General features: G+C 42.6%; 1 protein-coding gene across 1 annotated transcript in view; it reads right to left on the bottom strand.

Moving 5' to 3' along the window:
• LOC138745756 (uncharacterized) overlaps positions 1-24,094 on the bottom strand; it is a 404,057-nt gene that overhangs the window by 4,619 nt on the left and 375,344 nt on the right. The gene's annotated exons all lie outside the window — the stretch shown is intronic.

Below are 24,094 nucleotides of genomic sequence, written 5' to 3'. Positions count from 1 at the left end.
TAAAACTAAACAAAAATGGGAACAAGATTTAAATATAAAGATAAAAAAGGAAACATGGGAGAAATTATGTTCTGGAACGATGAGAAATACAATAAATACGAGGCTACGTATGATACAATATAATTGGTTACACAGACTATACATTACACCGCAAAAGTTAAATAAATGGGACCCAACAGTATCTGATAGATGTTTTCGATGTAAAAAAGAAATGGGAACAACAATTCATGCAATCTGGACATGTGAGAGAGTAGAAAAGTTTTGGGATGATCTCAATCAGATATTAAATAAAATAACAGAAAACAATATACCAAAGAATCCAGAGATCTTTCTCCTAAGTAACATAAAAAACAAAGAATTTGGAATTGATTTGGAGGATGCACAAAAAAGATTTGTTAAGATAGCCCTAGCCGTAGCAAAAAAATGTATTATGTCAACCTGGAAATTGGAAGATAATTTGAAAATACAACAATGGTATATAGAAATGAATAAATATATTCCATTAGAAAAAATAACATATAGTTTAAGAAATAATATTGAAATATTCGAACAAGTATGGGAGCCTTACATTAAATACAATAGCGAAAACCTACCGGGGACAAACATTACCTAAGATGATGGAAGGAGAAGGAAAGAAAAGAATGGACTCAGTAGAATTTCTGGTGTATTTTTGTTGAATGACAACATTGTCTGACGGGTTTAATGCAACCTAGATTGTATACCTAAAATGGATGAGAGGGGGGATGGGGGGGTGGCTTGGGAGGAGGGAGGGTGGGGGGAGAAAAAGTCACTGTATATGTGTGAAAAAGAAAAAGTGTACATCATGGCTAATGTGATTTATGGTGTGAAAAATAAAAAAATTAAATAAATAAATAAATTGAAAATCCCACTTGCTAAACTTGCAAGCAACTGAGTCGCATCCTACAGCTGGAAAATTGCAAGAGAACTGCTTGGTTAAAGCAAAGATTCCACCCAGTCACCCCATTAAAGGCCTCCAAGTTAACAACAGATAGCAACCTGAAAGTTAAATTCAAAGATTTGTATCAGGAATATTAACGGGCAGTTAAAAAAAAAAAATTCTGTTATTGAAAGGAAACTCCTCAGGGAACACCAGGCTCTTGTTGAACAATTCCTGTTGTATTCCTCAAAATGGTTTGAATCTTGATTTCAAGCAGAGTCATTTGGTGAGATTGTTGGTCCAGAACAAACCCTGCCCACACACTCCCTTAAATACCTGCAAAGTCGTGGCTCAGCTCTGCTCCATGCTAAATTTATCAAGCTTTTCTGAAGAGATTACGGACTTCAGATGCTGGTTCGTTGAGTCACAAAAACACTAATGCTTCCCTGAACAACACACCTCTATCTGAAAACCAACAAGAACCTTCCCGAGTGGTAAATATCAACAAGACATAATATCATTTCACTGTTGTGTTTGTGTCGTTGGAGAATTCCCTTTCCATTCAATCAGAATTAGAGTTTTGGGTGCCGTATTTGAGAAAAGATGTGCTGGTGTTGGAGAAGGTCAGAGATGATTTCTTGAAATGATATCAGGAATGAAAGGGTTAATGTATGAGGAACAATTGTCGACTCTTTGACTGTACTAGTTGGAGTACGGAAGGGTAAGGGGGACCTCAGAGGCATTTCAAATGCTGGAAGGCTTGGACAGAGTACATATGGCAAAGATGTTTCCGATGGTAGGGGATTCTAGGACAGGAGAGCATAATTTCAGTATAAAAGGGTGTCAATTTAAAACAAATGTGGAACAAATTGATTTTGTCAGTGGGTCGTGAAACCCACGTGAGGTCATTGGGTGTATTTAAGGCAGAGATTGACAAGTATTTGATTCGTCAAGGAATCAAGGGTTATGGGGAGAAAGCTGGGGAGTGGGGGTGAGTGGAAGAATGGTGGAACAGACTCGACAGGCCTACTTCTGCTCCTATATCTTGTGATCTATATCCTGCTGGAGACCTAGTCAACCCTCCTCTTGTATTCCATTCTCAGAAAACAGTCTGCATCATGAGTTTGTGTCATGTGAACCCATTTCCGATTGAATCCCATGTTACAAGTAACCCAATGCAAATTCTGCATTGAGAGGACTGCAGCTTCCTCATTTTAAAAATTGTTATGGAGCAGCTCAAATGAGATTTCTTGCTTCTTTTTTTGAAAGGGTTGAAATAGAATCAAATAAAATAGGAGAGGGAAAAGCAGAAGAATTTATGTACAAATGGGAATCAAAATTAATGGTTGGTGATAAAGATACACAATTGTTGAAACATTTGATTAATATATGGAATAAAATAAATGATGTAATTGGTGTAAGTGGATGTACATCTCCCAGAATGTCTTTGATTCAAAATCTTTGTATCTTTTTCAAAGGATCATCAATTTCTGGACAGCGGGTTTCGTAAGGGGATTATAAATGTTGAAGATTGTTATGAAAGGGGTCAATTAATGCCATTTGACTAACTGAGAAATAAATATCGTATAGCAATCGTTTTTGCTATTTCCAACTTAGAACATATTTGAAGGATAAGTTAGGACCAACCATGTTGGACTGAAATAGAAATTCCTTATAAGAGGAATTGTTAAAAAAGTTATTTGATGATGTTCTCTTTATTACAAGTAGAAACTTTTAAATGAGAAGTTCATAAGTTGAGACAAAGGAGGGAAATGGATCTGAATATTGTAAATGATTGGCAAATATGGGCAGATCCATAAAAGGATTTCAATGCAAGATACAAATTAGTTCAGTATAATTGTTTTTACATCAGTCATGTAGCAGATGTCAGCATGGATTTTATTTGAAAGCTGCACCTTGAGTCAGGTGACTCAGGCTGTTGGATTTGAAAACCTCCTCAGGAAGCTGATTTGGCAATAGAGATCACGTGATCCAGGGAAGTTGTATTAATTCACTTCAACGCAGCATTTTGGATCTATTGACCAGAGTTCCACACTGCAGCAGTAAGGAAGGAATTCACAACTAGTTTTTCTTCTTCAGTTACTTATTACACCAGTGAAATTGAATAGAATAAATTCAGAATTATCAGATCAATATTTTAGGTGTGTTGAAGATGTTGCAACTTTCTTGCATTCAACTTATCTTTGTCCTAATGCAAGATCTCTTTGGGGAGAATTACAATATTAATGGAACAAGTTATAGGAGATGTTTTTCCACAGAATCTGACCTTATTTTTATTAGGAAATATTGAAGGAACAAGGCTAAATTAAATCTATTAATATATCAATTGAAATTTGTTAAATTAACGTTAGCGGTGATGAGGACATGTATTGCATTTACTTGGAAATCAGTTATATATATATATACATACATTTTAGGGATGCCAAGATGACATGCAAATATTCAAAGTTGTATTCCGTTGGAGAAAATTACATATAGCTTGAGAAATATATACTCCATGCTTTTGCAAATTTGGCACCTGAATATTCAAATATCAGGCTTCAATTTGTAATAATGCCTTTCCATCCCTCTAGATATGTGAGATTCTCCTCTTAGTTAAATTTTTTTATTGAGATTTGTTTGATTTCCTTGCCACCGTGAACTCTGGGTAAGCGGACAACTAGTGCAGAGCACCAGAAAACAGAAAGACCACACCCCACCAACATCTCAGAAGCAGAGGATTCAATCCAAAGGTCAGTGTCCAAGGAAGCAGACCAGTGAGGAGTTCTGCAGCTAAAAGACCCACATAGGTGGCAAGCTGTTGGTGACTTGAGGAGAGGAACCCACACAGGCTGCGGGCTTCTGGACAAAGCAGTCAAGGAACTCACACCAGGCTGTGGAATGCTAGAGAATGGGTCAAAACTGGCTAAAAGGGTGTCAAGTATCAGACCTGGGATACAAGTGAGTGCTAAATGGTTCCTAATTATGTCAGAGGTTCAAAACTGGAGCTCACATTGCCAATGACTTGGATGGTCTGTGAGCATTGAAAGAGAATCCACAGACCCTCAGTGACTTGGCCCAGGGTTTGGGGTGTTGTGGGGGGGGGGGGAGCACTCAGTCTATCTCTGACTGCAAGAGGCATTTCAGGCAATTTCTGCCAGAGGTGAGTCTGTCTGTCTGACAGCAGGAAAAAAGCAATTTTGTGTGATATGACACTTTTTAATTACATGACAGTAAATTGTCTCCTGAAATAGAGAGAGGTTCAAGTTTCAAACTATTACAAACTCCACTCACCAGATTATACCTCTTCCCACTTTTTGTTTGCAAGGACATCATTAATTTTATCACAACTCCTCTGCTGCATCTGTCCTGTGACAGATTATATATTTTACATTTTATATAGAGATGTTTTTGAAAGAGATGGATTGGAGGAGTCGTTTAGGTCACAAACAAACACAAACACTTCACAAAACAACCTTTATTTAAAATGTAAGAGCTTTGCTGAGAGTGAGTCATTCAGGCGCCAAGAGCCTTTGCAAAGACAATACAAGGATACTGTTTTGCTAAAGAATTTCAAAAGCAGGTGTAAATGGATTATTGTTTTTAAACAACAAATGTTTGGACTCAGAAGTTTGGGTCTGGTGTAGTCATCTGGCTGGTTCTAGTTTGCTGTTCTAAGAAGGTCATGTGGTTTTGCAAGCAGAGAGGAGAGACCAATTAGGCTTTTTCTAAAAAGAGAGAGAGAGAGAGAGAGAGGGGTGGGGGAGAGAGAGATGGCAAGCTGGCATTTTGTTTTGAAGACAGTTTGTGAGTTTTCAGTTCAGGCTGTTGAAAAACTTTGTTGTCCATACAAGAGGAAATGTCTGGCTAGAAATGATGTTTCACCTGAAATAAGGGAAACAAAAGGAACTCAATGGTGACCTGCAGAAGAGGTTATCATTTGGAAAACCCTAATGGGTCAAGTTTCTTTGGCAAGACACCAAAGTGGCTGATCAGAGGGAATCAGTTAATGTGTGTACAATGAGCAGGAAATCCCTCTCTGAAACCAACAAGAGCCTTCCTGGAGGGTAAACATTTACTTTTAAGCACAAGAGCTTGATGAAAATTCATAAATGTTGAATTCTGTGCACAGTATAAGAATTGATAGACACCGGTGAACTTGGAGTTGTGTCAAAGAACTTTATGCACATTAAATACACCTGCGCTTAAAATTAGAACGTGGTAATGAAAGGCTGTTAATAGTGATAAGTTAAAGTTTGATCCTGTTTGTGTTTCTGTTTAAAGAAAATTAAAAACAATGTTTGTTTAAGTATGAATGGTATTATTGTTCAAAATCTGCCTGTGATTGAAAGTATTCTTGGATTGAATAGACACCTGGGCCAAATGGCGATTGAAGGACAATCTGTACATGATTTTACATCCTAAAGTACAATGACTACTTCTATCCACTAAAGATTGTTAAAAAGCAAGAATAGACAATACAATCACATAAAATTCTCATCCATACAGCACATGTATTAATACACAAAACAATCACATCTCCTTTTTGTTCAGGAAGGGCCTGCACTTCCCAAGGAAACTGAGGAGGTCAAGGCGAACGGCTCTCATCCTGAGATTTTACAGGAGCGCAGTTGAGCCTCCTGTCTGGCTGCACCATTGGATGGTCTAGTTGCTGTAAAGCATCAGACAGGAATGATGCAGAGTTGTGAGGATCACTGGGGTCTCTCTTTTTCTGTAGATGACATTTACTGGGAGTGTAGTTCAAATCGGGTTCAAGGAATAGTACAAAGACCATTTTGATCTAGTGAACAGCATCTTTAACCATGTCCATCATCAAAATGAGGACTTACAGGCTGGGGAATAGCTTCTTCCCACAGGCTGTGAGATGGATGAAAAGTATCCTGTAAGTGCGATAAACCTCCCAAATATTTATATATGTAGCGGATACTTCGATAGAGCTACTAAAGCAACACACACACACACACACACATACCAGGTTAGTCAACACAAGACTGCTTTATTCAGTCTTTACAGGCTTCTTCTATTTACAGCGTGTCGTGGGTTCCATGGGCCAAGGTGGGACATCATTATGAGTTTGTTGCAGATCCACGGGACCACAGGTTTAAATTAATCCCTGAGTGTCCCGCACCTTCCGGCAGGAGAATTCACAGATCAACGTGCAGTTCCTCAGCACTCAACACCACGTAGATGCGGTCAATTAAATGTATGAGTTCCCAGCTGTCTGCCTTATGATTTCATGCGCCCACCAAAGAACCATGCCCACTCGGCCCGCTTCACAGCTGCTACACCCCCCCAGAACCGTCGCCAGAAAGTAAAACACCAGCTGCATTCACCTTAGGTGGACACCCTCATCATCTGGGATGGGGGCACTGAAAGGTTGAAGCGGGATCCACATGGGCAGGCTTATGTCTTTTCAAACTAAACAGCTGCGAATGTCCCCCAATATCCAAAGTATACTCAAATCCATCCTTCTTCACCACGTGGAAAAGGCTGTCAGACGGTCGTTGTAACAGCACTCCTGGGTACTGTCTGCGCACAAAAGCAAAATCAGCGTCCAGGAGTGGTGGGGCACATTCTGTTAAGGGGATCCAAGCCAATGGGTAGGAAAAGCTTTGCTGATCGCGATAACATGTTGAAGCTGCCAAAGGATATTCAGATCAGAGTTGGTTGTGAAATGATTGTCCCATGAAACTGTAAGGACCGTACAATAAACCATCTCTGCGGACAATGCAGACGTATTTATTTTGGAGCTGTGTGCACTCCCAAAAGAACGCATGGCAACTCATTAACCTAATTGGGACCAGTGAGTCGGGCCTTAAAAGTGGACTTTGGGAATGTGAGCGCATTGCCAGTGGGAATGTGAGTGAATTGTGTTCCACGGACTGAATTATTGTGTCGGAAAACCAAATCTAGCAATCCAGTTGACGATGAATGCTCTGGCCCTTGTCTCAGTGTCACTGGATGGCAACGGGATGGCCTCTGGCCAGCACGTGAAATGTTCTACAACTGTGAGAATGTATCTCATGTTTTGAGATTCTGGCAATGGTCCAAGCAGGTCCACATGCACGTGTTCCAACTCCCTGCATACTGGCGGGAAATGTTGAAGAGGTGCTTTAGTGTGGCACTGAATCTTGGCAGCCTGGCAGGAGGTACATGTGCAAACACATTGCACGATGCCTTTTCGCAGTCCATGCTATACATATTTATTTAACATGAGGTTGACAGATGTTCTGATGGATGGATGAGATAAGCTGTGTCTCTGATCAATAAGGTGTTTCCTCCAAGATGCAAGAAACATTGGTCTAATGTAGCCCAAAGACATGTCACAAAGTAAGGTTGGCCACCAATTTGTGCTGCCCCCTGCTGTATGTCAGGTTAGTAATGGCCATACTGTATGCCTGAACATCGGGGCCCATTGCCTGGACACTGGGTAATTCAGGAATATTAATGTCACCCTGAATATTATATATAGTCAGTCTGGACAGCATATTCGTGATGGCATTGTTTTTACAAGATGTTATCCAAGTAGATGTAAGGGAACCCTAAATCTCTGCCCAAAGTACCTATAACCCGCTGGCAGGTGTGAGCACCATTCTTCAACTCAAGTGGCATCCTAAGACATTCAAAAAGCCCAGAAGGGGTAATAATCACCGTTTTAGGAATGTCTTCCTTATGGATGGGATCTGATGGTATCTTATGACAAGATCAACCTTGGAGAAAGCACAGAAATTGTGAAGATGGGAGGCAAAATCTTGCATATGAGGGACGTTAAGACAGTGGGTCTTATCCTGAGATATGGTCTGCTGGCCTTCATAAATCATAGCATAGACTAGAGTATAGCTGGAAAGTGATGCTGCAACTGTTTAAGGCATTGGTGAGGCCAGGTTTGGAGAATTGTTTTCAGTTCTGGTCTCCAAATAGAGGAAGGAAATAGATAAGGTGGAGAGGGTGCAGAAAAGATTTACAAAAATGTTACGTGGCTTACAACATCTAGAGGACAGAGAAAGATTAAGGAGACAGTGACTTTATTCATTGGAATGTAGACGGTTGAAGGGGGTTATGATAGAGGTATTCAAAATTATGAAAGGAATAGATAGACAAGACGTGAGTAGACTCTCTCCCCTGAGGGCAGGGGAGGTTGGAACAAGAGGGCATGAGTTCAAGGTAAGGGTGCAAAACTTTAGGAATGTTAGAGGATGCTTCTTCACTCAGAGCGTGGTGGCAGAATGGAATGATCTTCCAGAAGAGAGAACTGCGGCAGGGTCCTTTCTGTCATTTAAGAGAAGGTTGGATGTGTACATGGATATGACGGTGTTGGAGGGATATGGCCAGAGTGTTGGAGGGGAAAACTAGTGGAATTGTTCATGTGAACTGGCACAGACTCAAAGGATCGATATGGCCTGTTTCCATGCTGCAAACTGTCCTATGATTATATGTGCTGGGCTCCACGGGACAAAGTGGGACATCATTAAGAGTTTTCTGCCGGCAGGTTTGAATTAAACCCCGTGAGTATTCCACGCTTTCCGGCAGGAGACTTCAAAATTCGAAAAGATTACTAAACTATTTCCATGAACCCTCCACATTTACATCTATTTTTCTAAATCCACTCCATAATCTAGACATCTTTACTTAACACAGCCCACATTTCTTCTCCCATTCAAAGCACTCAGTAATACACCAAGGCAGTAAAATAAAAACTCAATGCTGGAAATACTCAGCAGGTCATCTACTGGAAAAATAATCGGAGTTGAAACATTCAGGTCGATAACCTTTCACTGGGATTCAGAAAGATGATCAAACAAACCGGATTCTCTTTGCTGAGAAAAAGAAGAAGGGAAATAACAAAATGAATACGTGAGGTGAAAAGCCCGAGCAGCAGAAATGGCAGTGGTGCTGGATGAGTGGAGTCGACTCATTGATCAACACATCTGTCTGGATGGAGGAGAAAAGGATAAACAAGACAAACATGATGCCGTCACTGTGAGGTACAATACCACAGCTGCAGAGAATCTGAAATGGTGAAAATACTTGTTTTTGGATCAATGTGACAAAATTTGAGCTGACAAAAGAAAACAAAATTGCTTGGCTCTGCCAGAACTCTCTAGATCAAGGGGCACAATAAAATAGTCCAGAAGCCAACATTATGAAATTGAACAGAGAAGTTATACAAATCTGCAGCAAGAGATAAAACACAGTTACATAATTCCATGAAAGTGGTGTCACAGGACGACAGGGTTCTAAAGACAGCTTTTGTCATCTTGGCCTTCATTAATTAACAAAAAGAAAATAGGAGTTGGGAAGTTATGGTGAGGTTTTATAAGATGTTGGTGAGGCCACATTTGGAGTATTGTGTGCAGTTCTGGTCACCTAGCTACAGGAAGGGTATTAGTAAGATTGAAAGAGTGCAGAGAAGATTTACTTGGAAGGTGCCAGGTCTTCAGGAGTTGAGCTACAGGGAAAGGTTGAACAGGTTGGGACTTTATTCCTTGGAGTGTCAAAAAATGAGTAAGAGATTGTTTAAAGTGGCATATGAATGAGAAAAAAGGCTGAGAAAGACTGCAATGGACCTAATTGTGAAGGAAATATTTTGCTTGAGGAAAACTCTCATTGGCCCATTTCCTCTGGAGTTATGAAACCACACACAGAACAAGTCAATGACGTACAATTAAAAGAGTGGTTTTCAAACTTTTTCTTTCCAATCACATTCCACCTTAAGTAATCCCTTACTAACAGAGCACTTCTGGCACAAGGATTAAGTGGAATATTATCCGGGGGGTGGGGCTGGGGGTGTGGAGGAGGAGTTTGAAAATCACTGCTCTAGATGAAAATGTTTCTCCATCTCCGTTTTAAGCAGACATCCTTTTATTCTGAGGTTGTGCCCATTGATCCTAAACTCTCGCAGGACTGGCAAAATCCTCTCTCTCCAGCTCTTTCACTATTCATCAGATTTCAATGAGGTCCTGCCTCATCTTTCTAAACACTGGCGAGTCCAGGCCCAGAACCATCAAATGCTCCTCCAACATTATTCCTCTCATCCCCAGGATCATTCTTGCAAACAACCTCTGGGCCATCACATCCTCTCTTAGAAATGGGGCCTAAAATTGCTCACAACACTTACGACATCAGGACAACCAGAAGGTGGTCACGGGAGGGAAGACAGCTGCAGGGCTGCCTAGAGTCCTTGGATTGGATGGTGTTCAAGGAGTCAGCTGAGGGGAGGGGGGTGCGGGGTCGTGGAAAGATGGCATCGGAAAATGACATGAGAAGACACCTCTCCCTGACTGAACTGTTCAATACTCGAACTGTAGTGACTTTTTTGACTTTATCAGTGTTTTGAAGAGTAATTTTCTACTGTAGGATTCTGGAAATGAAGAAAGGAAAAAAGCAGTGTTGGGCACTGACAGTTGCCCCAATAATCACAGAGACAAAGACTGAGGGGAATGATAGGCTTTATTATACACAAGACTGCAGGCCCGGGTCCAAGTGAGGGAAGTGAAGGGATGGAAGAGGTGGCTCGACCTTTATGGCCTGGATCACAGGGGAGGAGTCCAGGGAGGAGTGTAGGAGAGGATGTCATCAGGAGGGTGGGCCAGCCCATGCCTGTACTAGTCAGTACATTCAATACCATTTCATTACCAGCAACTTAGGAAAAAAACCTAGGTTTTCAACCTTTGAAAAGTGCAGAAGAAGCAAGGCCGACCTTTCAGAAGGAACCTCAGGAGCAGTTAGAGATAGATCCGAATCCTCAACATGGAACTCGGGAGAAGCTGGAAGAAACGTCCGCATCCTCTGCGCATCCAGAGATGCAAGATGTCGCCAAGATCTTTGGCCTGGCGGTGGGCCAGGAGGAGCGCGAGCATGGAATCTGACCCGAGCCTGGCTTGACTAAGGAGAGCGGGGGGGTGGGTGCCCAAATGCAAGCACGAATTAACAGGAAGACGACTGACAGTATGCAGCGCCCCATCTGGAGATGCTCCCCTGCGTGCTACTGAGCTTCTCAGCATGGATGGATGTTATCACATGCAGGAAATTCTGGATCAGATCCACAGTAGGGCTGCCAGGTATGAGGTGGAGGAGGACAACTCAGAAATTCGAGAAGAAGAAGAGCAAGAATGACTACTTGCTGCAGTTGGACTCACTGAAGGAAGGCCTTAGGCTTTAAGAACATCTCCTTCAATTAAAGCTGTTGTTTAACCACAGACACCTTCCCCAATCTTCAAGGCCCCTGCAACAGGGATAGAAGTCAACTTCATGTCTACAGAACTGATCCAACCAAATGAAAAGATGATGTCTTCTATGACCTAAAATTTTGAAACTTTAAATGATCAATTTGCTGGTATAAAGGAAATAATGGCTGGTATGTGTGAAGAAATTACATTTATTCAAGTTGATATTAATAAGAGTTTAACTGCAGTGGACACTGGACAAGGTCAATTTAAGAAGATAGAAGACATTTCTATTGACTGTAAGGACCGTGTGGACCACCATTATGTGGAGAGAATGGATCATATTGAGGATTTGTTTACAGGCTGGGATGTCCAGAAGAGAGATTTGTTAAAAAACATTGATTTGTTGGAAAATCAAAGTTGTTGTAATAATATTAAGATAGTTGGTTTACCGGAAGATATTGAAGGTTCAGATCCTGTAAAATTATTTTTGGAAATGGATTCCAGAGATGTTGGTAGTCGAGTCTTTTTAGATCGGGCTCATAGGGTGTGAAGGAGAAAACCTTTTCTGGGTCAAATGTGAAGAGCAGTTCTTTTAAGATGTTTGTGATATCAGGAAAGAGAAATTATATTGTGGCTTGCGGATCAGAAAGTTGCCTTGATCAGCTTTTATGCTGATTTAAGTCGGGAGATTATTAAGTGTTGGAAAGAGTTTAATCTGGTCAAAGCAGTGCTGTGAAAGAAAGGGTACAAGTTTACTTTTTGGTATCTGATGATATTTAAGGTGACTTATGGGCGAGATCAGTCTCAATGTTTTGAGAGTTCTTATGGTGCATTATCTTTTGCAAATTCCTTCCCAGATTTGAAGGAATCGATGGGGAAAATGTCCGAGGATAACATTGAGAATGGGAACGGGAAAAAGAAGTTGGAATCAGAATTGGTGAGTGATGTTGAAGATGAAGCTCAAGCTCAATGTGGGTGTTATCACTGGGATGACTTATGGGTTTTAATGTTCGGTTGGAGGGGTGATGGTTGACTCTACTACTTCTAAAGTCATCTGCCACTTGTGGGATTGACTGCACCTGGTCCACAGAGGCGGATCCGACTCTTGGGCTCTTAGGTTTTTACATTTTTTACAGGGGTTTCTTATTGTTTGAAAGAGGGTTTTGGGTTTTTTTAAAAATTTATACCTAATTGTAATTGCTGTGTGAAGTGTCAATCTCGGGAGGAAATTAAGTTATGGCTCATTTAAATTTTGTGACCTTTAATGCTAAATGACTTAATAATCCGATGAAAAGGAAGGGAATATTGGCATATATAAAGAAAATGAAGGTTGATCTTGCTTTTTTGCAACAAACTCATATGGCTGAGAAAGAACATATGAAATTGAAAAGAGATTGGGTCGGACATGTTTTTCATCTCCATTTAATTCGAAAGCTCGAGGTGAGTTGATACTTTGGTTCATAAGAAGATACCGTTTCAGTTGGAATCATTCTCTGCCACATTGGGTAGAGAGCTGTTGGTGAAATGTAAAATTTTTGCTGAAGCATGGACTTTGATGAATGTTTATCCACCCATTGAAAATGATGAAGACGTTAGTTTTGAAACTTTTTTGAATCTGGGTCAAGCTAATGAAAATATTTTGGTTGGTGGGGATTTTAATCGAGTGTTGGATAAATTTCCAAAAACTATACAAGGAACCAAAATAGCTAAATGGATGTTAGACTCAATGAAAGATTTGAATTTGGTAGAAATGTGGAGGAAGTTAATTCTGACAGAAAAAGACTTTTATTTTTATTCACCCAGACATGATTCTTTTTCGAGAATCGACTTTTGCTTAATGTCAGTATAATTACAGGGTAGATTTATACATGCAGAGTACAAGAGTAGGATTTGTCTGATCATTCTTCATTGTTAAGTAGAAGTACACAATCCTTTATCCAGACATCTAAAATCCAGAAAGTTCCAAACACCAGCAAGTGGGGAGAGAGACAGCAGCACAAGTCAGGTGGGAGAGGGGTGGGTGAGGGAAATGGCAGCATGACTGGAAGGGAATGGATACAGCAGCACGATTCGGGTGGGCTTAAATCTAGCTTTCCAAAATCCAGAAAAATCTGAAAGCCGAACCACAGTGACCCCTCCAAGGGTTCTGGATAAAGGATTGTGCACCTGCACATGTTCTGGTTTGCATAATGTAGACACCCCTTATCGGTGAAGGTTTAATGGGATGTTATTGAAGCAACCAAAGTTTCTAAGTTATATCAAAGACCATATTCAGTCTTATTTTCAAATTAATACATATTCAGTACAAAGTAAATTTGTTTTGTGGGATGTTTTAAAAGCTTATTTAAGATGTCTGATAATCAATTATACTGCAAGAATTAAGACACAGCATTTGGCAGAGAGGCAAAATTTGGAGAAGGAAATAACAATTTGAGAGAAGGAATTCCAACGAAATTCGACTGTGGATAAAAAGACTTTTTTGATTCAGTTGAAACTGTTATAATATAATGCAAACATATAAATATGAAAAATTAATACAATGATCCAAATAGCGATACTATGAGTAAGGAGAAAGAGCGCATAAGGTTTTCGCTCGGCAATTAAAGACTGAACAGGCATCAAGGACAATAAATGCGATGAGATAATACAGGAGTCACTTTTAAACCTCAGAAAATGAATGATGAATTTCACTCATTTTACCAGAATTTATATCCTTTTGAAGTAAGTCAGGATGAGGAACGTGTTGAGTCTTTTTTAGGTAGTTTGGAGATAACAGTTTTGGACGATAAAGATAGGACAGAATTGGAAGTTCCTTTCAATTACTTAGAAATTGAAGAAGCTATATTGAATATCACCTGGAGAAGATTGGTTTTTCAGGAGGGTTTTATAAAGAATTTTTGGTGGATGTTCTTAAACAAGCTACAGAAGAGCAAAAGCATTTCCAGAATCCTTTTCTAGACCTAGACTTAGCTATTGCAAAAAAGAACGAGCCCCAATGAAAGTTGCCTCATATCGACCAATATCTTTATTAAATGTAGATTATAAGATAGTAGTTATTTAAAAAGGGTTCAAGGAGGAAGCCTGGCAACTATCGGCCTGTAAGTTTGACGTCTGTGGTAGGTAAATTAATGGAGAAAATTCTTAGAGATAGTACTTATAAACATCTGGATAGACAGGGTCTGATCAGGAGCACTCAACATGGATTTGTGGGAGGAAGGTCATGTTTGACCAATCTGATTGAATTTTTTGAAGAGGTGACTAGGAATGTGGATGAGGGTAGCGCAGTGGATGTTGTCTATATGGACTTCAGTAAGGCCTTCGATAAGGTACCACATGGAAGGTTAGTTAGGAAGGTGCAGTCTTTAGGTATAAATTTTAAGATAGTCAAATGGATTGAACATTGGCTGAAAGGGAGAGGCCAGAGAGTGGTAGTGGATAATTGTCTGTCAGGTTGGAGGCCGGTGACCAGTGGTGTGCCTCAAGGATCTGTATTGGGCCCATTGTTGTTCGTTATATACATTAATGATCTAGATGATGGGGTGGTGAATTGGATTAGTAAATATGCAGACGATACTAAGATAGGTGGAATAGTGGATAATGAAGAAGGTTTTCAAGGATTGCAGAGGGATTTGGGCTGCTTAGAAAAGTGGGCTGAAAAATGGCAGATGGAATTTAATGCTGATAAGTGTGAGGTGCTTCATTTTGGTAAGAAGAATCAGAATAGGACATATGTGGTAAATGGGAGAGCATTGAGGAATACAGAAGAGCAGAAAGATTTAGGAGTAACGGTACATCGTTCCCTGAAGGTAGAAACTCACGTGAATAGGGTGGTGAAGAAGGCTTTTAGTATGCTGGCCTTTATCAATCATTGCATGGAATTTAGGAGTTGGGAGGTGATGTTGAGATTGTATAAGACGTTGGTGCGGCCTAATTTGGAGTTCTGTGTGCAGTTCTGGTCGCCTAATTACAGGAAGGATATAAACAGAGTGGAGAGAGTGCAGCGAAGGTTTACCAGAATGTTACCTGGGTTTAAGCATCTAGAGTATAGGGAGAGATTGGACAGATTAGGTCTTTATTCTTTGGAGCGTAGAAGGTTGAGAGGGGATTTGATAGAAGTATTTAAGATTATGAAGGGGATAGACAGAGTGGATGTGGATAGACTATTTCCGTTAAGAGGAGGAAAGATTAAAACAAGAGGACATGAGTTAAGAATTAAGGGGCAGAGGTTTAGAGGTAACATGAGGGGGAACTTCTTTACTCAGAGAGTGGTAGCCGTGTGGAATGATCTTCCGGGAGAAATAGTGGCGGCGGAGTCAATTGTATTATTTAAGAAAAGGTTGGACAAGTATATGGATGAGAAGATGGAGGGTTATGGGCATTGTGCAGGGAGGTGGGACTAGAAAGGGGTGTTTGGTTCGGTGCGGACTAGAAGGGCCTAATGGCCTGTTTCCGTGCTGTAATTGTTATGTTATATGTTATGTTATCCAAGCTAATAGACTTGCAAAGTATTTATCACGTTTAATACATGTTGATCAAGCAGGTTTCATTAAGAATAGATTTTCTTCTGAAAATATTGTTAGACTGTTGACGTTGATTAATGTGTCAAGACATTGTTTGAATGAATCAATGAGAGTGGCATTAGATGCGGAAAAAGCCTTTGATCGAGTTGAAAGGTACTTTTTATTTAAAGTACTTGAAGATTTAAGTTTGGACCTTTTTTACCTGGTTGGGTTAAAGACTTGTATAAAAATCCCTTGGTGAGGATGGTGACGAATGGACAAATTTCAGATACGTTTAATTTAACACGCTCCACTAGGCAAGGTTGTCCTTTGTCACCATTGGTGATAGAACCGCTAGCCCAAGCTATAAGACAAAATTATAAAATTAGTGGGATTAAAATAAAGGAAGAGAATATAAGGTTTGGTACAATATGGAGAAATGTCTGGTTATAAGGTTAATCAGGATAAGAGGAAGATATTACCAATTACAGAGGAAGATTATCCTGCTTGTAAACAGATTACACAGCTTAGATGAAAAATGAAAATTAAATATTTAGAGGTAATGGTTGATGTGGATTATCAACAATTGTGTAAGTTGAACTATGTTTCTCTATTGATAAAATTAAAGCTGATTTAATCAAATGGAAAAACCTTCCTTTGACATGAATGGCACATGTGAATTGTATTAAAAAGAATAATTTTCCTTATATTTAATAGCTTTTTCAATCAATTCCATGTTCGCTTCCAAACATAGTTTTTAAAGAGTTATGCAGCAATCAGAATATTTTTATAGAAAGGTACATTGGCTAGAGTATTTTTGCAAAATTTAACATGGCAATATGCATTAGGGACGACAATGGCTTCATTTTCAGAATTATTTACTAAATTATTAGTTAATTATCAGTTAAAATTTATTAATAGGATGTTCAATGTTAATCAACCTCCACACTGGGCTAAAATGTTATTATCACAGATTTCACATTTTATTATACATCAGTGTATATTTAGATGGACTCCTCGTCTTTTGCATTATTATAATGTGCCAGTATTATGACATGTATGTGATACTTGGTATAAAAGAAATCTGTCAATAGGAACTGGAGGTAAGGTTTCATTACAAATTCCATCATATCAGGATAACTACATCTCCTTCTCGATAAGTAATCTCAGTATTTAAAGATTTGCCAGATGAAAGGTGTTCAAGTGTTAGCAGATTGTTTTGAAGATGGGATATTTTTTTCTTATGTTAGGCTTCAGGAAAAAATTGAGGTACTGTTAAATTCTTTGCTTGCATATTTTCAAGTACATGCTCCAGTAGTGAAGAGTTTTGGGTGGGAATCGAACATGCCTAAGTTAACTAAATTTAAAAATTTAATTGTAAATGGGGCAGAAAGGGATTTATTTCAGAAATGTATTCTTTGTTGCAAGAAAAAATGGCTAAACTGGATTTAGATAAATCAAAGCCTAAATGGGAGAAAGATTTATCCTTAGAATTATCCCAAGAAGGATGGACTACTATGTGTGAAGATAGTGTGACTAAATTTGGTGAACTATAATTTTCAACATCAGTTGTATTAAATCCCGTAAAAGTTAAAAAGATATGGATTTAGTCATTTGGATTTATGTTTTAATTGTGGGACTCAAATTGGTACTTTTTTTTCAATTCTGTCTGGTTGTGTGATAAAGTAAGTCTTTTAGGATAAAAATTAAAGAGTTTAAGGCGGAATTATTGGAGACTACTTTAATGTTAGATCCACTGCTTTTTTTAAATGGGGTATATAACAACTTTAACAATGGGTTTAAGAATGGATAAATCTCAAATTGAGTTTATTCAGTAAGTATGAGCAGTGGCGAGGGAATGTATTGGGATTACTTGGAAAAATTATGTGGATTTAAATATGAATCATTGGCAAAATGAAAGCTTGTATTTGTTTGGAAAAGATAACAAATTACGTGATTTTTTAAATGTGAAGATTGGTCTAAAATTTACAGTCTTTTGCCTCTCTTCCTTCTTAAAGAGTGGAGTAACATTTACAATTTTCCAGTGCAGACTTGGCAGACAAGGATAGATGGACTTTAAACATGAACATGGTGAGTAATTAGTGAAGCTATTCATTCAGATATACTGCTCACAACTAAGTAATTCCAAAACACCCAAGTTATAGGGTTCCACATGAGAGGCGAGGCCAATAGCCGCAGAGATCAAGACAAAGCTGAATCATACACACCATTACTACCAAGATTTACATTAGTGACATATCAGAGTCAATGCGATACTTTAAGATTAGTTACAGCACAGTAACAGACCCTTTAGGCCCACAAACCTGTGCCTCCCAATTCACCTTCAACACACTCATACTTTTTGAACAGTGGGAAAAATCTGGACACCCCTCCCCCACCCCGGGGAAAACCTAAGCACACAGGGAGAACACAGAAACTCCTCACAGAGAGAGCAGGATTTGAACCCCATCCCTATCACTGGCAGCGCAACAGAGTTGCGATTCTGCCATCCACTGTTGAACCATGTTGGACATGAAGAAACTCAAATCAAGGAAGTCAATAAATGGAGAGCATCAATATTTCATGAGTTGGTACGGATTAGTCCAGATTTTGAGAAAAGATGGATGGACAGTACTTTGCAACAACATAATAACAGTCTGTACAAAAGAAGCCACAGCGAGCTTGCATGGGAGCCAGGAAGGGAAAGTAGCCACTTGATTGAAATAGAAGCAAGAGAATAGGCTCAGGAGCCAGAACCCAAGTGAGAGAAATTCTGGTTCATGAGCAAGTCACGAAAACCCAATGATGCCTTCCAAAGTTCATTCCAAAGGCATTCATCTCAATTTATTTCTCCAGTTTGGGTATTTTAGATCATGACCATTCCGCAGTATTCTTCAACATGTGTTGTTATGAGGTGTAACAATGCAGCTCGTATTTGCACAGCAGATACAATAAGGGATCCACCCTTCCCCCTCTCCTTCATAGTGTCTATTTAAGACAAACATTTTTCTCTCAACTTGCCCATAATCTGCAAAGAAATGATGATGAGATCACAAGATGTTGCAATAGAACTTCATTCATCATTTGATTTGATCGTCTAAACAAGTTTTTTTTTTATAAAATACAGACCTGTGAGGATCTCGGATGCATTGCTCGGGTGGAGGTGGGGGCTGGTACAATAAGGACATTCAAAACACTCTAAGATACATGGATGGAAAAATAATAGAGGGTAATGAGTGTGAGGTAGGGAAGGGTTAGATTTGAAACGGCACTGATATACCATCGTTTACAAACAATTAAAGAATACCCTCACACGTTTCCTCCAGAAGACAATGCAGTCGACCTTCTTTATCCTCCTCAGACACAACATTGCATTCTTCAACTCCCCAAACATCACCCAGCCAAACCCCTTTGACCTTCTCCTTAGCTCAGTGCCACACGGTGATCCTGACCCTCTCTGTCAACTCCTCCTGCATCCGAGATCCATCACCCATATACTGACGCTTAACGCACCTGTGCACGTGGGCTATTCCTCCAGTGCGACGATCCAATTACATAATCAGCGGCAACTGGCACCGTTCCCAAAGCAGGCAGATACATCACCATGACAGCCCCCTCCCCCCCACCTCCAGCCTCTGCTCCATGCAAGGAGGCGACTGAATGGAACTGTCCCCAGGGTAACGGTCTGGAGGGTTGACAGTTCAGCCTGAACTTGTATGATACTGCAAGACAGGAAATGCAGGGGTACGTCTGGTCCCCTGGCGCGCTGGTCCCCCTGGCGCGCTGGTCCCCCTGGCGCACTGGTCCCCCTGGCGCACTGGTCCCCCTGGCGCACTGGTCCCCCTGGCGCACTGGTCCCCCTGGCGCACTGGTCCCCCTGGCGCACTGGTCCCCCTGGCGCACTGGTCCCCCTGGCGCACTGGTCCCCCTGGCGCACTGGTCCCCCTGGCGCACTGGTCCCCCTGGCGCACTGGTCCCCCTGGCGCACTGGTCCCCCTGGCGCACTGGTCCCCCTGGCGCACTGGTCCCCCTGGCGCACTGGTCCCCCTGGCGCACTGGTCCCCCTGGCGCACTGGTCCCCCTGGCGCACTGGTCCCCCTGGCGCACTGGTCCCCCTGGCGCACTGGTCCCCCTGGCGCACTGGTCCCCCTGGCGCACTGGTCCCCCTGGCGCACTGGTCCCCCTGGCGCACTGGTCCCCCTGGCGCACTGGGCCCCCTGGCGCACTGGGCCCCCTGGCGCACTGGGCCCCCTGGCGCACTGGGCCCCCTGGCGCACTGGGCCCCCTGGCGCACTGGGCCCCCTGGCGCACTGGGCCCCCTGGCGCACTGGGCCCCCTGGCGCACTGGTCCCCCTGGCGCACTGGGCCCCCTGGCGCACTGGGCCCCCTGGCGCACTGGGCCCCCTGGCGCACTGGGCCCCCTGGCGCACTGGGCCCCCTGGCGCACTGGGCCCCCTGGCGCACTGGGCCCCCTGGCGCACTGGGCCCCCTGGCGCACTGGGCCCCCTGGCGCACTGGGCCCCCTGGCGCACTGGGCCCCCTGGCGCACTGGGCCCCCTGGCGCACTGGGCCCCCTGGCGCACTGGGCCCCCTGGCGCACTGGGCCCCCTGGCGCACTGGGCCCCCTGGCGCACTGGGCCCCCTGGCGCACTGGGCCCCCTGGCGCACTGGGCCCCCTGGCGCACTGGGCCCCCTGGCGCACTGGGCCCCCTGGCGCACTGGGCCCCCTGGCGCACTGGGCCCCCTGGCGCACTGGGCCCCCTGGCGCACTGGGCCCCCTGGCGCACTGGGCCCCCTGGCGCACTGGGCCCCCTGGCGCACTGGGCCCCCTGGCGCACTGGGCCCCCTGGCGCACTGGGCCCCCTGGCGCACTGGGCCCCCTGGCGCACTGGGCCCCCTGGCGCACTGGGCCCCCTGGCGCACTGGGCCCCCTGGCGCACTGGGCCCCCTGGCGCACTGGGCCCCCTGGCGCACTGGGCCCCCTGGCGCACTGGGCCCCCTGGCGCACTGGGCCCCCTGGCGCACTGGCCCCCTGGCGCACTGGGCCCCCTGGCGCACTGGGCCCCCTGGCGCACTGGGCCCCCTGGCGCACTGGGCCCCCTGGCGCACTGGGCCCCCTGGCGCACTGGGCCCCCTGGCGCACTGGGCCCCCTGGCGCACTGGGCCCCCTGGCACACTGGGCCCCCTGGCACACTGGGCCCCCTGGCACACTGGGCCCCCTGGCACACTGGGCCCCCTGGCACACTGGGCCCCCTGGCACACTGGGCCCCCTGGCACACTGGCCCCCTGGCAAACTGGCCCCCTGGCAAACTGGCCCCCTGGCTCCCTGGCCCTCTGGCTCCCTGGCCCTCTGGCTCCCTGGCCCTCTGGCTCCCTGGCCCTCTGGCTCCCTGGCCCTCTGGCCCTGATGCAGAATGTGGACATTCAAAATACACTGGCTTCAACCTGTTGATGGAAACAGTGTTACATTTTCCATTCCTGTCAATCACAAAACACTATGGATGGTGCCAGAAGACCTGGAAAGGACCATCGTAAATGGGCTAAAGTGGTTTACGAACAACATCATGTCAAAGAAACACACGAGTACAGTGTTGTAAATCATTTGGCACATCCACTGCAGATGATGCTGCCACATAGGAGAACATCAGAGTAATCTCATTTTTCGAAGAAAATCAAGATAACTGACCTGTTCATGAGCACTGTGTCTGGACTCAGATTCACAAACTCACCTGGCAAGGTCAGCATACAGTCATAGACTAGCTCTTCCACTAAACATCCATGATCTGCCCTAAGAGCTGTAGTCACACAAAGGAGAACCATTGGCAAACTTTCGCTCCATGTCGATGATTTGCCACCTGCTGTCAATGGTGCTTTCGATCGTCAAGGAAAATGCTCAAAGATGCTGTTGGCCCTGAAATGCTTAGCCATAATTCAGGTAGTGCCCAGAGGATCAGTGAGAGCTCGGACTAATGCTGACTCGAACTGAGACCCTCGATCTGTTGTAATAGTGCCCAGAACACCAAAAGATGGAATCCAATGATCCACAAAAGTCCCATCAATTGTCTCTACAGAGATGCCGATGATAGGAATTTCATCCTTCCACCTGGTAGTCCTGTCCTCACACGTGAGCAGAAAAGTACATTGCCGAGATGGCAGAAGTGGACCTTTCAAGCCACAAGGTGCATGTGCTGGAAATGGGAATCCAAAACAACAAAATCCCCCAGCTTGAATTTCATGTGCCTGGAGACTTTAGGGCATTGACCCAGCAAGCAAGTCCTTGCCCATAATCCAACATTCTGTTTTAAACGAACCCAGGTAAGATGTTCCTTAACCAGTTTGATTGATGCTCTTCCACCAGGAAGAGATAGATTGTGAAGGGAAAATCTCCTGCCTCATAGCTGCACACACAAATAGCCTAGTCCTTCCTGTTGGGGGAAAAAAATCAGACCAACATTTCAGCCGATTCATCCAGGGTCACATCTTGAAGATGGAGACCAGAGTTGATCTGGTTACACCGGATGAAATCGGGATCAGTGCATCGTACATGAGCCATGGCATTGAAATTGATGTCAGTAGTTGTATGTAATGTCGCACCTGGATTGGGCACCAATTCGCTTTCTCTCAGATGTCACGTGTGTCTGATGAAAATTGAAGGATGAAGTGCAAGTGCTGAATCTCCCTTGGCAAGTAGAGATACAGTATGCATAAGAGGCTGGTGGTCTGTACAAATGGTCAAAGGATGACCTTCCAATAAAAAAGCTGAAATATTGGATTGGAAATTGGGATTCATGAGGGAATTACAAAGAAACATTTCCAAATTGTATCTTCTACTTCAAGAGGAATCTCCAAATCCAGACTTGAATAAATCAAAAGAAAGATGGGAATTGGATTTGGGAACTGAAATTGACCCTTTTTGCTGGTCTGACACTTGTTGGGACAGCAGTTAATGTTTTTGATAGATTAGTTAATAATAACTTATTCATCAATTATATTTCATGGCACATCAATTAATTTATTCCTAATTTTTCAAATTCATGTTTTAGATCTGAATCCAATCTTAAAATTGATTGTGGGGAAATGCAAAATTGTATTTCCTTAGCAAAGGTGATTTATAATATTAGAACTGGGTATGATACCTACTTCAAAATATGGAAACCATATTTAGATATGGGTTTGGATATCTAATGTATTCACTTCTCCACCCCACCACCACTTTTCTTTAATCTTAATGGTTGAACCTTATCATGTTGGTTTAATTCTACTATTTTATTAATATCCTGCCTTTCCTTTTGGAAGGGAATAGTAATCACAGGAGCTTTGCACCTAGATCTGTATTTTTTTCTTTTATACTTTTTTTCTCTTCTCACTTTTATGTACAGTACAACATTTATTTTTTTATTCTATTTTGATCATTGAACGTATCATTTGGATACGATTCTATTATTATATTGAACTGTATACAAAACTATAAATATATATTTTTTAAAACAGAAATGTTTCACTGCGAGATAGATAGCTAAGAGTTCTTGCCCAAATGTACTATACTTTGCCTGAGCCAGTGACCGCTTGGCTGAAAAAAAACACCAAGGTTCCAATTGCCCACAGACTAGTTGTTCGAACACTGCTCCCACAGCACTGACAGATGCATCTGTTGTAAGAGAGCAAGGCCTTAGGCATTTGATGTACAAGCTTCGTGACATTTGCAAGAAAAGTGTTCACATCATGGAAAGCATACACAAAGTTAAGGTCTTTTTGAAGCAGACATCAGATCCTTTGAGTCGTTCAGCAAGAGGTAATAGAAATGCTGTGGCATTCACCAGGGAACAGCGATAAAAATTCCTCATACCTAAAAACCATCACAATTGGCCAACCTTAATGGGGGGAGGAAATTCTCAAAATTCACGCACTTCTCATTCATCAGCCAAAGTACCATGTTGCATAACTCTAGGTCCCATAAATACAAGATCAGAAGCACCAGAAACACTTTCCTGGGATTAATCACGATGCCACATTCCTCAAGCCTCAGAAACAATGAGATAAGGTGGCTCTTGTGCTTCTCTTCATCCACACTTACAACCAGAATCTCCTCGATCAACACAAGCACCAAAAAAAACCCAAGGCCAGTGAGCTCGTGGTCCATGAACCACTGGAATGTCTGAGCTGCATTCCACAGACCGAATGGTATTCTCAGAAACTCAAACATGCCGAACGGGACCATCACTGGTGTCTTCGTGACATCCGAAGACTCAAATGGAATCTAATAGTAAGCATGTACTAGATCTATTTTAGCAAATACATATTTGCCGTGGAGGTTGGCTGAGAAGTCTTGTCAATTTGGAATATTGTATCAGTCAGGCACGGTGGAATTGTTCAGGGGACGATCATCTCTGCAAGGCCGCCAATACCTAGTATTTTTCAGAACCATATGCAACCGTGAAGCCCAGCAGCTGTCAGATCTGTGGACGACACCCAACTCTTGCCAATCCAATCTTGCGATTTTAAGATAA

Source organism: Narcine bancroftii, chromosome 11, assembly GCF_036971445.1.
Source record: "Narcine bancroftii isolate sNarBan1 chromosome 11, sNarBan1.hap1, whole genome shotgun sequence".
Lineage (NCBI taxonomy): Eukaryota > Metazoa > Chordata > Chondrichthyes > Torpediniformes > Narcinidae > Narcine > Narcine bancroftii.
This window is presented reverse-complemented; position numbering and strand designations above follow the sequence as displayed.